Here is an 8,922-nt window from a genome sequence, read left to right on the forward strand (position 1 = left end):
TTTACCACTGTATATCATATGCATGTACCCTTTGATGGTATGTGTCTAGGATGTGGGAGCTGAAGGCACTAAACTAAATCAAAAGTATCAGACTGAAGTTGTCAAAGATGGATCCAGCATCCAAAAACGCAGAAAAAGAACAGAAAATAAAGACTGGGAACACCATAATGTAGAATAGGCTATAGGTAAGGTTAACAACAAAAAGCAGGCCTTTTAGCATAATTTTATACATCATTATGCGCACCTTTCTAGTTATTTCAGTGGAAGAGCTAGCAAGGGTATATAAAGGACTATCATATTACAGACAATTTCTTCAAAAGACCATAAAAGAGGGTCCAGACAACTTTATTTTTGTGCTTTTGCCTGGTAGTTGCTTGCAGAATCAAAGATCAGGGAAAATTCTTGTATTTAGGGATTATTTTGTAGTTTCTGTGAGGTGTAATCAACTGTTATTAAAACTAATTTCATCATTACTAAGTCTCAAACAAGACATATCAAGCACCACTAACAGAAACATGTTAACTACAGTTACAGTAAGTGTAAAGTTTTTTGTTTCTTTTTAATCTGCATCAGAATTCAAGGATTACAAATCATATTAACAAGCAGATGTGACAGATTTTATTTCCTCCCTAGACTGCACCTGTAAAGCAGAAAATCCCCAAGTATGTCTACTAGAGCATGCACTCACAATAAACGTGGTTTGAGTTATTTAGGCATGTTTTTCTGCATTAGAAAGATGCAGGTACCTCAAAACCACTCTTGGTTGGGTGGATTTTGGGCCTTACACTGTAGGCAGCAGACTTTTGACAGAAAAAAAACTTGTGTGAAGTTCACCCATAGGCCAGAGGCAGCACAAAGCTCACAACTCACATGTCTCATATTGCAGCTTCCTTCTGGTGGATATCATGGCCTTCTACTGTTTATCCACAGAAGAGACTAAGTTAAGTGTGAGTGAGCATTTAATCTAGACAGGTAGCCAAGAGCATCAGCCTTTAGGAGAGCAGTCAGAGCAGCAGTATATTGATAAGGACAATTACAGGTTAACTAGCTGTATGCATCAAAGTATTAGCATTTGCCCTCTCTTTTTCTGTCTGCAGTTCATTACAGTCCTGCTGATGCATTTGTTACACCTTTTTGACCATAACAATGAAGATTCAAAATTAAATTCTTGGTGTGTTTGATTAACTCAGGTGGAGCAGGAAACATAATAGAGGCAGAAAGACCAAGAATAAGTTTCAAGAGCCAAGAAATTGTATCACAGAAGAAGTTTTCTTACCTAGAATAAGATTTAGATGAAAACACAACACTTTGATTCTATTTATGATTTGTTCTGACACTTCCCCACTACAAAAATTACATAAATTCAAAACCAAACACATTGACAGAAAGAACAGATTTCCTCTAGACTGAAACATTTGTACTCTGAATGAACAATCACCACAGTATCCACAGCATCCAAAAGTAGATCACCCACACCAACAATGTATTATTTTGACAGTTATTTGGCCATGTTCAGTTTGGAAAGCTTTGTGTTTTTCCAGGAGAACCAGAAGAGCACCACGGGAAGAAAGGACCTATGTAAAGAAGGCTAAAAGGCAGAGCAAGGCAATCAGAAGCCAACAGGAAAAGAGGGCAGCTGGGGAAGCAAATGGCAGCAGCCATCCCACCCACTCTCCTCACAGAGAAGAAGCGGCTCCCCCTGACAAACAGCCCCATGCAGAAAACTGTGGCCTTCCCTTGTCTCAGGCCACTTGCCTTCAATGGTCACCCCAGTAAGTGGCACCCACACAGCAGCAGGTGGGAGGGAGCAGTGGGGCTGTGGAGGTGAGAAATGGTGCTTGTGAACGTGGGCAGGGATATGTGCTGAAGCAAATCCCATGCAATGGGGACACAAAAATGAGAACAAACACCCAGCATGTCCTTACCTGACACTGCAGCAAGGCAGCCCTGCTGAAAGCCCTCCACAAGATGGCTGCTGCCTCAGGGCGTCTCAGCCTCTCACTGACAGAGAGCCAGGCCCTTCTCCTCACAGGTGCTTCCTCAGCCCCACATACTCCTCAGCACACTTCATCCCCAGAGGCTTCCCCTCAGAGGGGCAGCACAAGGAGCTCCTTCCCCAGGCATGGCACACTGAGGCTCCTATCCCCAGCCAGCTCTCACTCTTCTGGTCCCACAGCCTCACAGGGGGCACCTCCCCACATGAGGTCTGGCCCCTTTCGCTGCCCCTCACCAGACCCATCTCCTCAGCAGCCCAAGCTCATTTTCCACCCCAAGCACAGGTGCAGCTGAGCTCAGGTCACCCCCACATTAATTCATCCTCATTAGTAACAGGCTTGGTTTTGTTTTTATTTACCTGAGCATCATCCACATATGCAGGTTTGTGATGAAGCCATCACTCTTGGAGTCTTTCTGGCAGGTCGACTTGACAGGAGAAAGGAGCTGCTCCCACCTGCAGGTGTTGCAGCAGGCCGGGGCAGCGCATGGCTGAGGGTGACCGGAGCAGCAGGTGAGCTCAAGCTGCCCCCCCACTCCAACACACAACCAGCCCGCTCTCTCAGATCCTCCCCAAGGGCATGTCTTCCACATGCTGGTTTCTCACCTCACATGAGGTGAAGTATCAACCTCCTCCTCAGGCCAGGCAGACTCAAAGGTGTCCTTCCTACCTACCATTAACTGGAGCTTCCGCTCAGGAAGTGCCAGCAGACATTGAGCCAGACAGGGAGCCCAGGCAGGCTCCCATACACACTGTCTGTACTTCACCTTTTCCAGTCCTTCTTTAAGGAGGCTTTCGCTCACATAGCGGATCCGCGGCTGTTCTCACCTGCGAGGCTCGCGAAGCCGCCATTCCCAGAGCGTCAACCTCCTAGAGCAGTCCCAGAGGAAACTTGGAGCAAGGAGCGCTCCCTGATGCCTTCCTTTAAAAGGACAGCACAGACCAAGGTAAAAAGGTCTGGCATTTAAGATGGGCCAGGCCGGCATCTTAAATCCCCGCGGTTCCTGGAAAACTTACTCCTCAGTTCTAGTTTAGAACTAGAGAACTACAGACCCATGTGTAGCCTCACCATTTCACCATAGTGATCCTCTAGCTGACCGATCAGCTACTAGGCTTTCAGGCTTTTTTAGACTTTACCTGTTTCCTCAAAATGGTCACTTTTCGGGACTAGATGATAACCCCTGTGCCTGCCCCTTCATGTGTTACAATTTCAAAATACTGAGGAAAAACACAGGGAAAAATATGAAGCTGGCAGAGGTCTGTAGAATACAGCTTAGGTAGAAACATATTGGGACACTAAATACGAGAAAGTTAATTTAAGAATGATCAGATATCACAAAGGTGAATGCCTACTGGAAAAAAAGTAGTAAAACATTTACTATATAGAGAAAACGGGCACTATTGGCCAAAGTGACAGGAAAAATCCCACATAAGTCAAATGTACCTTAATAAGTACATAAGGCATATCTCTTTCAAGAATTTAAAATCTCAGGTAATAGCAGGTAAATCATCATACACAGAAAGTCAACTCTAAGTGCATTATTAATTATATTCTTGTTCAGATTCCTCCTGGAAAATGGCAAGAAGATAAATCTGCACAGGAAAAACTAAGAGCAGAAAAGGCAGAAGGGTGATGGCTACAAGAAGAAAGAACAAGAACAGAAATAAAGAGCAGCAGGAACAAATGGAAAAAGTGAAGGCAGATCTGGAAAAGGAACAAAGAAACACTGTGGAGATGTGGTTAGTGAGGATAATGTTTTCATTTTAGACAGGAACATTAGAATGGAATCATGACACAGAACTACTGTAATCCTTGGTTTGCTTTTTGTCAGCTACCCATATGCATCCAAACACATCAGTGTTCCAGCATGAAGAAACAGATGTAACACAAAGCATTTTCTGATATCATAGAAGACTAGTAACGCATAAGAGTACGAAGGAGCCAGCAAACTGAACCAGTACCTTCAGGCAAATTCCAAACTAGAGGATAACATCACAGACCTTTTCATCGGAAACATATGCATACATAAAGTTCTATCTTTCAGCAGCATATTAGATTTTTCCTAACTTTAATGTTGCATGTATGTCTACTAATGTAACTTTTTTAAAACTTTCATCCATTTATCATTACTCTGAATTCTGAGACTGACCTAAAATTACAATTTCCAAGTTATTAATGAAAAATCAGTATTGACAATAAAGTCATTAAACAAATTCAGTTTTTCAACCAATTGCACTTAGCTTGTAGGCAGTTCATGCAGACAACATTCTGCTTTTTCCATACAGCACCAAAACCACTACTGAGCATTTTCCCTGACAAAATCCTCAGCATAGTAACAACTACATAGTTATAAAGACACCTCATAGTGACATATGTTATTCCTTAATGATGTAAGATTTTCTACTGAAAAAAAAATGCAGTAAGAGCACTTTTGCTCTTTACCTCTGCTGACATAGCTTTAGGGGAAAAAATAACCACCACTAAATACTTCAGGCAAAGCTCTGGGAAACCCACCAGTATCAGAAACAAGCTCTGGTGTAACATAATTATTAAATTTCTATTCACCTTTTGAAATGTTTTGCTTACACAAAACACATTCTGACATTATTTCCTGGCTTTGCTTCTAAACTTTTTCATCAAGAACTGTATTTACTGGGAGGAACAGCGACCTCCTTCGGTGATTTAAGAGCTGCAGCCTACCTAGAAATGACTGAACAGTTTTTAGTTCAGTCATTTGTAGAAGTGGCATGCTTTAATCAGATGTTTGAAAGAAAGGATAAATCTGACTTACATATTTTTTGAGATTAGTGCCATGCCCTGCTTAACTTGATTTCAGGAAAAGCAAGTAGGCATTCAAATCAAACTGCTGGGCTGGGAACCCCGAGTTATGGTTTGGAAATTATAACAGCACTTCATGGAGCAGAAGAACTTTAGTTTGATTTTCTATAACTTCCAGTTCCCAAAATAAGGAGAATGTTCCTTTGCTTCATGAACCTCCTCGACTTTCTTTCATGTTCCTTACTCTCAGTGTGAACTCTCCAGCAAAAATAGCCCATTTTGACCTCCATTCTGTTTACATCTAAACCTCAGCCAAGGCTTTCCACTGCCTCCTTGCTTGTTGTAGCATGGGTTCTTATTCTGGGTTTGTGTTCTTGCTCCACAAAGACACATTCTGATTTTTTCTTCCAGCTCCTGTTCTCAGAACTTTCCTAGCTGACTCTGTTCTTCTCCATCCTCTGCCTCCACATCCCTGTTTCACATAAACCACCTACCTGTATCCCATAGTTCTCATGTCCTTCTCAAAAAACACACATGTAAAAATTATAATTCAGGTTTTGAACCCCTTACAGACAATGTGAAGGAAAGTAGTTGGGGGTTAGGTTTTTTTAATACTAACTTGCAGAACCAACCAGACACATGTGAAGCAACACTAACCGGCACCTGTTCTCTCTTTAGTCTAATTTCTCCTTTCTTTGGTAATCTGCTTAGCTCTTTGGGCTAGAACCTGCTCTTCTTCTGGCAAGAATGTTCAGGAAACCCAAGGTTGCTATAGCAATTAATAATAATTTATGGTTTAGTTGACAGAAACTAGAACAAGAGTGGAGGCACCAGGAACAGGATGCAGCAGTCACAATTACAGAAAGTGGCACAGGAATGTATTTGGCAGCAGCAGAGGATTGCAACAGAAAAGCTTCTGCAGTTCCAGAGGAGACAGCTAAAGGAACAAGGCGCAGGTAGTCTAAAGAAAGGCTAAAGCGTATTTTAGTTGCAGATAATTCATGTGAATGGATGATTTCTGGTAAAGACATAGACTTAGACTGTGTGTCTGCCTTGGAATTCCTGTGACATCAACTCCCAAACTTGTAGTACCTCAGTTGCTTCTCCTCTATTAAATAGATATGGTAACAGTCCCCTTTTCCAGAGACCCTGCCACCTGAAGAAGAGAAATTCAACAGCCTAGCTGTGATGCAACTGTGCAAGATGCTAGCAATAACATCCATTTCTGGACGTTTTTGTTACATACCTTTTCTGAAAACCCAAGTCCCAGTAGCCACACAGTAGGGGGGAGGAGGGAGAGAAGATATTGTACTCCTAACAAGTAGTTGCACAAAAAGACTAAATGCCAAACAGATTTTTAAAACTCTAATTACAATTTAAGATAAATCATGCATTTGAGGCAATACTTGTAACATCAGTATTATAACAGTATTTTCTTTCTATTGGTAATTGATGAAAAAAAACATTTCCTAAACAGGAAGTATGTGAGCAACTAATAGTTGTTGGTGTTCTGTTTCTAAGAGGCAAAAAAACACAGAAAGAAGAATGCCTGGAGTATGAAAGAAGAAACCAGGAGAAGACAACATATGAGGCTGAGGAGCAAATAAAGAAAGAGGAAGATGCTGGACTAACTCTAGAGGAAGCCAAACAACAAGCACAGGTTTTAATCAGGTATGTAGCTATTAATCAGCGTGATGTTATTTTTTTCTCAGTAATAATACATGTTTAACACCCAGTGCCTGCCTATACAAAATACTCTGTAGTCAGGAGTTCTATCAGTGCAGTTAACATTGAAGAGTAGCACTGGTACCTCAGGACTTAAGTTGCCTTCAGTTCAGACTCCAAGACATAATGCAGTTTTTCTGCTATTTAACCAGTTCTACAATGTTCCCCACAATTCCATCAGCAATTCACATATATCCTATCTGTATTTTTTAATTACTTTAGTTTTTAACATCCCTTTACACTACAGAAAGAAGCCCAACTAGATTTCCCCACGTACCTGAAACTATGATTACTTTTACACAGTCCATCAGAACAGATTCCAGCATAGCATGCCTCCAGGACTCACTCCTACCAGCACCTCAGAACATAGAACCCAGGAGTCTGCATACCACATACCAAAACATTGCAAAGAGCATAACAGACCTTCTTAAAGGAAGCCTAGATCAATTTGCGAGCCACAAAGCACTACCAGGGATAAGCGGATATGCAGTACCTACAGCTCAGCACTAGCAACTATCCTGCTTGCTGTTATGATAGAACAAACTGCCCCAAATGCATAAGCCAACATCCTCTTCCCCAGCCCATTCCAAACACTGCTTAAATCCAACTCCTGGGGGAAGTCCAGCCTCCCTGCCTCAGAAGGCACTGTATACACTGTGGCAAAGTCAAAGAAACTAGGGGTGAACCAGTGATGAGACCACTGAGTGTGTAGGTTTCAAGTCAAAGCATCAGCTTTCTAAACCAAGGAGGAAGCCTGTCCTGTGTCTGCAATCTGCTTTAACAATGTTTACAGGCAAAGAACAGATCTAGAACAACCTCTGCAGTTCCAACTAGCACTACCAGAGTAGAACACACTCAAGGTGCTCTTCACCTACCATGGGTACTTTCTTATTTTCAGCTGCTTGAAAAGCTAGGCCTGAAAACTACAAAAGAATAAATGAATGCCTGGAATAGGTCATTGCAGTGAACTCTTTCCATTGCAGCCTAACTGAAGATTCCAACCGGATTCAAGAGAGGAGCAACATTCCTTTTCAAGACAGGTGCTATTCTCATTCAGAAAGCTGTTTTCCCCAGACTTCACCAGTAGTCTGTGTATACATCCTATGATCACAAGTAAAAGCAAGCATTCATGTTTTATGAGTAGAAGTAAATCTAGACAGACCTAGAGGTGCCACAGTACAGATTTTTTGGTCTATTTTGTGCTGAGAGAAAATAATGCATCTATCAGTTTATAAGAGATATGAAGACCTCAGTGCCGACTTTTGGGAGAATTCTCCAAACCAAGAAATTGCAATAAATATACCACTGTTTAAGTAAAAGGCTAGATTTCAGATTCAACAATAAGACAACAACAGAGAAACTACAAGGAAATTTTCTTCCTTGCAAAGTAGGTTTATTTTCTGTTTCTCTAATGTTACCTTACATAAGAAAGTGTAGCATTTGTAGATTCAGTTCATATGGCAGTTCCTGTAGAGTCTCCTGTGGTGAAATCAAATTTTGCAGTCTCTAAATTGAAGCTGAACTTCATTAAATTAAGTATACATTAAGTACTGATTCTAAAAGCAAAACCAAAACTGGTTTACGCTCCTTGTTGCACAACTCCTACAGTACTCTGTATTGATTAGTCTCAGAACTTGATTTTCTCATTTAAGAAAATTTATCCAAATAGCAATAATTCAGAAGTGCATACCAAAGATGTACAGGTCAGGACAGATATTTTTGCATTGTATTCTTAAAACTAGCTTCAATTTAAAAGTAGGAAAAGCTAAAAAGTAGCACACAGTTGCAGTGCTTCTGAAACAATACATGGGTAGTCAAAATTTGTGACAGACTGAGCTTTAGCATCATCTGACACCCTAACTGAAGTTCAAATCCTGCCAATTCACACATTTAATTTCAAAATCTTATTTAATTGATGACAATGTAGACATATTTATACTGAAAAGAATACAGAAATCCTTTAAACATAGCAGCTTTAAGAAAATCTGTTGAGACTGACAATTTTGTAAAGCACTTATCAATACAGCTTTTATATGCCACTGTACTGAATACTAAAAATACCAATTTCAAAATTAGAACTAAAATACTAGCTTCCACAGCATAACTGACTCAGTGAAGATGGTTTCATTCTCTGACCATTTTTCTTAAACACTTAAAACCAACCATGAACAGCTGAGCTCCGTTCTTCCAATATGTAGGCAAGCATGTAAACAAACTGCAGGAGAAAAAGAATATTTTCTGGTTTTCTCCAACATATGAAGGCCAACCCCACTTGCAGGCATGCTTCAAAGCTAAGAGTGATTTAGAAATTCTACTCTTCTCAGGAAGAAATTCTTTAAAAAGTAGTAGTTCTTCCAGAGAAATGAAGAAAATTCAAGTCTGTCTAATCCTTGAGTTCAAAACTCAGGTTTGAATGTACAACTTC

At 40.7% G+C, this 8,922-nt stretch overlaps 1 protein-coding gene across 1 annotated transcript in view; it reads right to left on the reverse strand.

Annotated features, from left to right (window-relative positions):
• The window catches only part of ALS2 (alsin Rho guanine nucleotide exchange factor ALS2), a 236,389-nt gene extending 233,967 nt beyond the window's left edge, over positions 1–2,422 (reverse strand). The window contains exon 1 of the mRNA XM_062619774.1: positions 2,354–2,422. The gene's annotated coding sequence lies outside the window, so the exon portion shown is untranslated. The remainder of the gene's footprint in view (positions 1–2,353) is intronic.
• Between the last annotated feature and the right edge of the window lie 6,500 nt (positions 2,423–8,922).

Source organism: Pezoporus occidentalis, unplaced genomic scaffold, assembly GCF_034315485.1.
Source record: "Pezoporus occidentalis ecotype Australia unplaced genomic scaffold, CSIRO_AGI_Poc_V1 ctg213, whole genome shotgun sequence".
Classification (NCBI taxonomy): domain Eukaryota; kingdom Metazoa; phylum Chordata; class Aves; order Psittaciformes; family Psittacidae; genus Pezoporus; species Pezoporus occidentalis.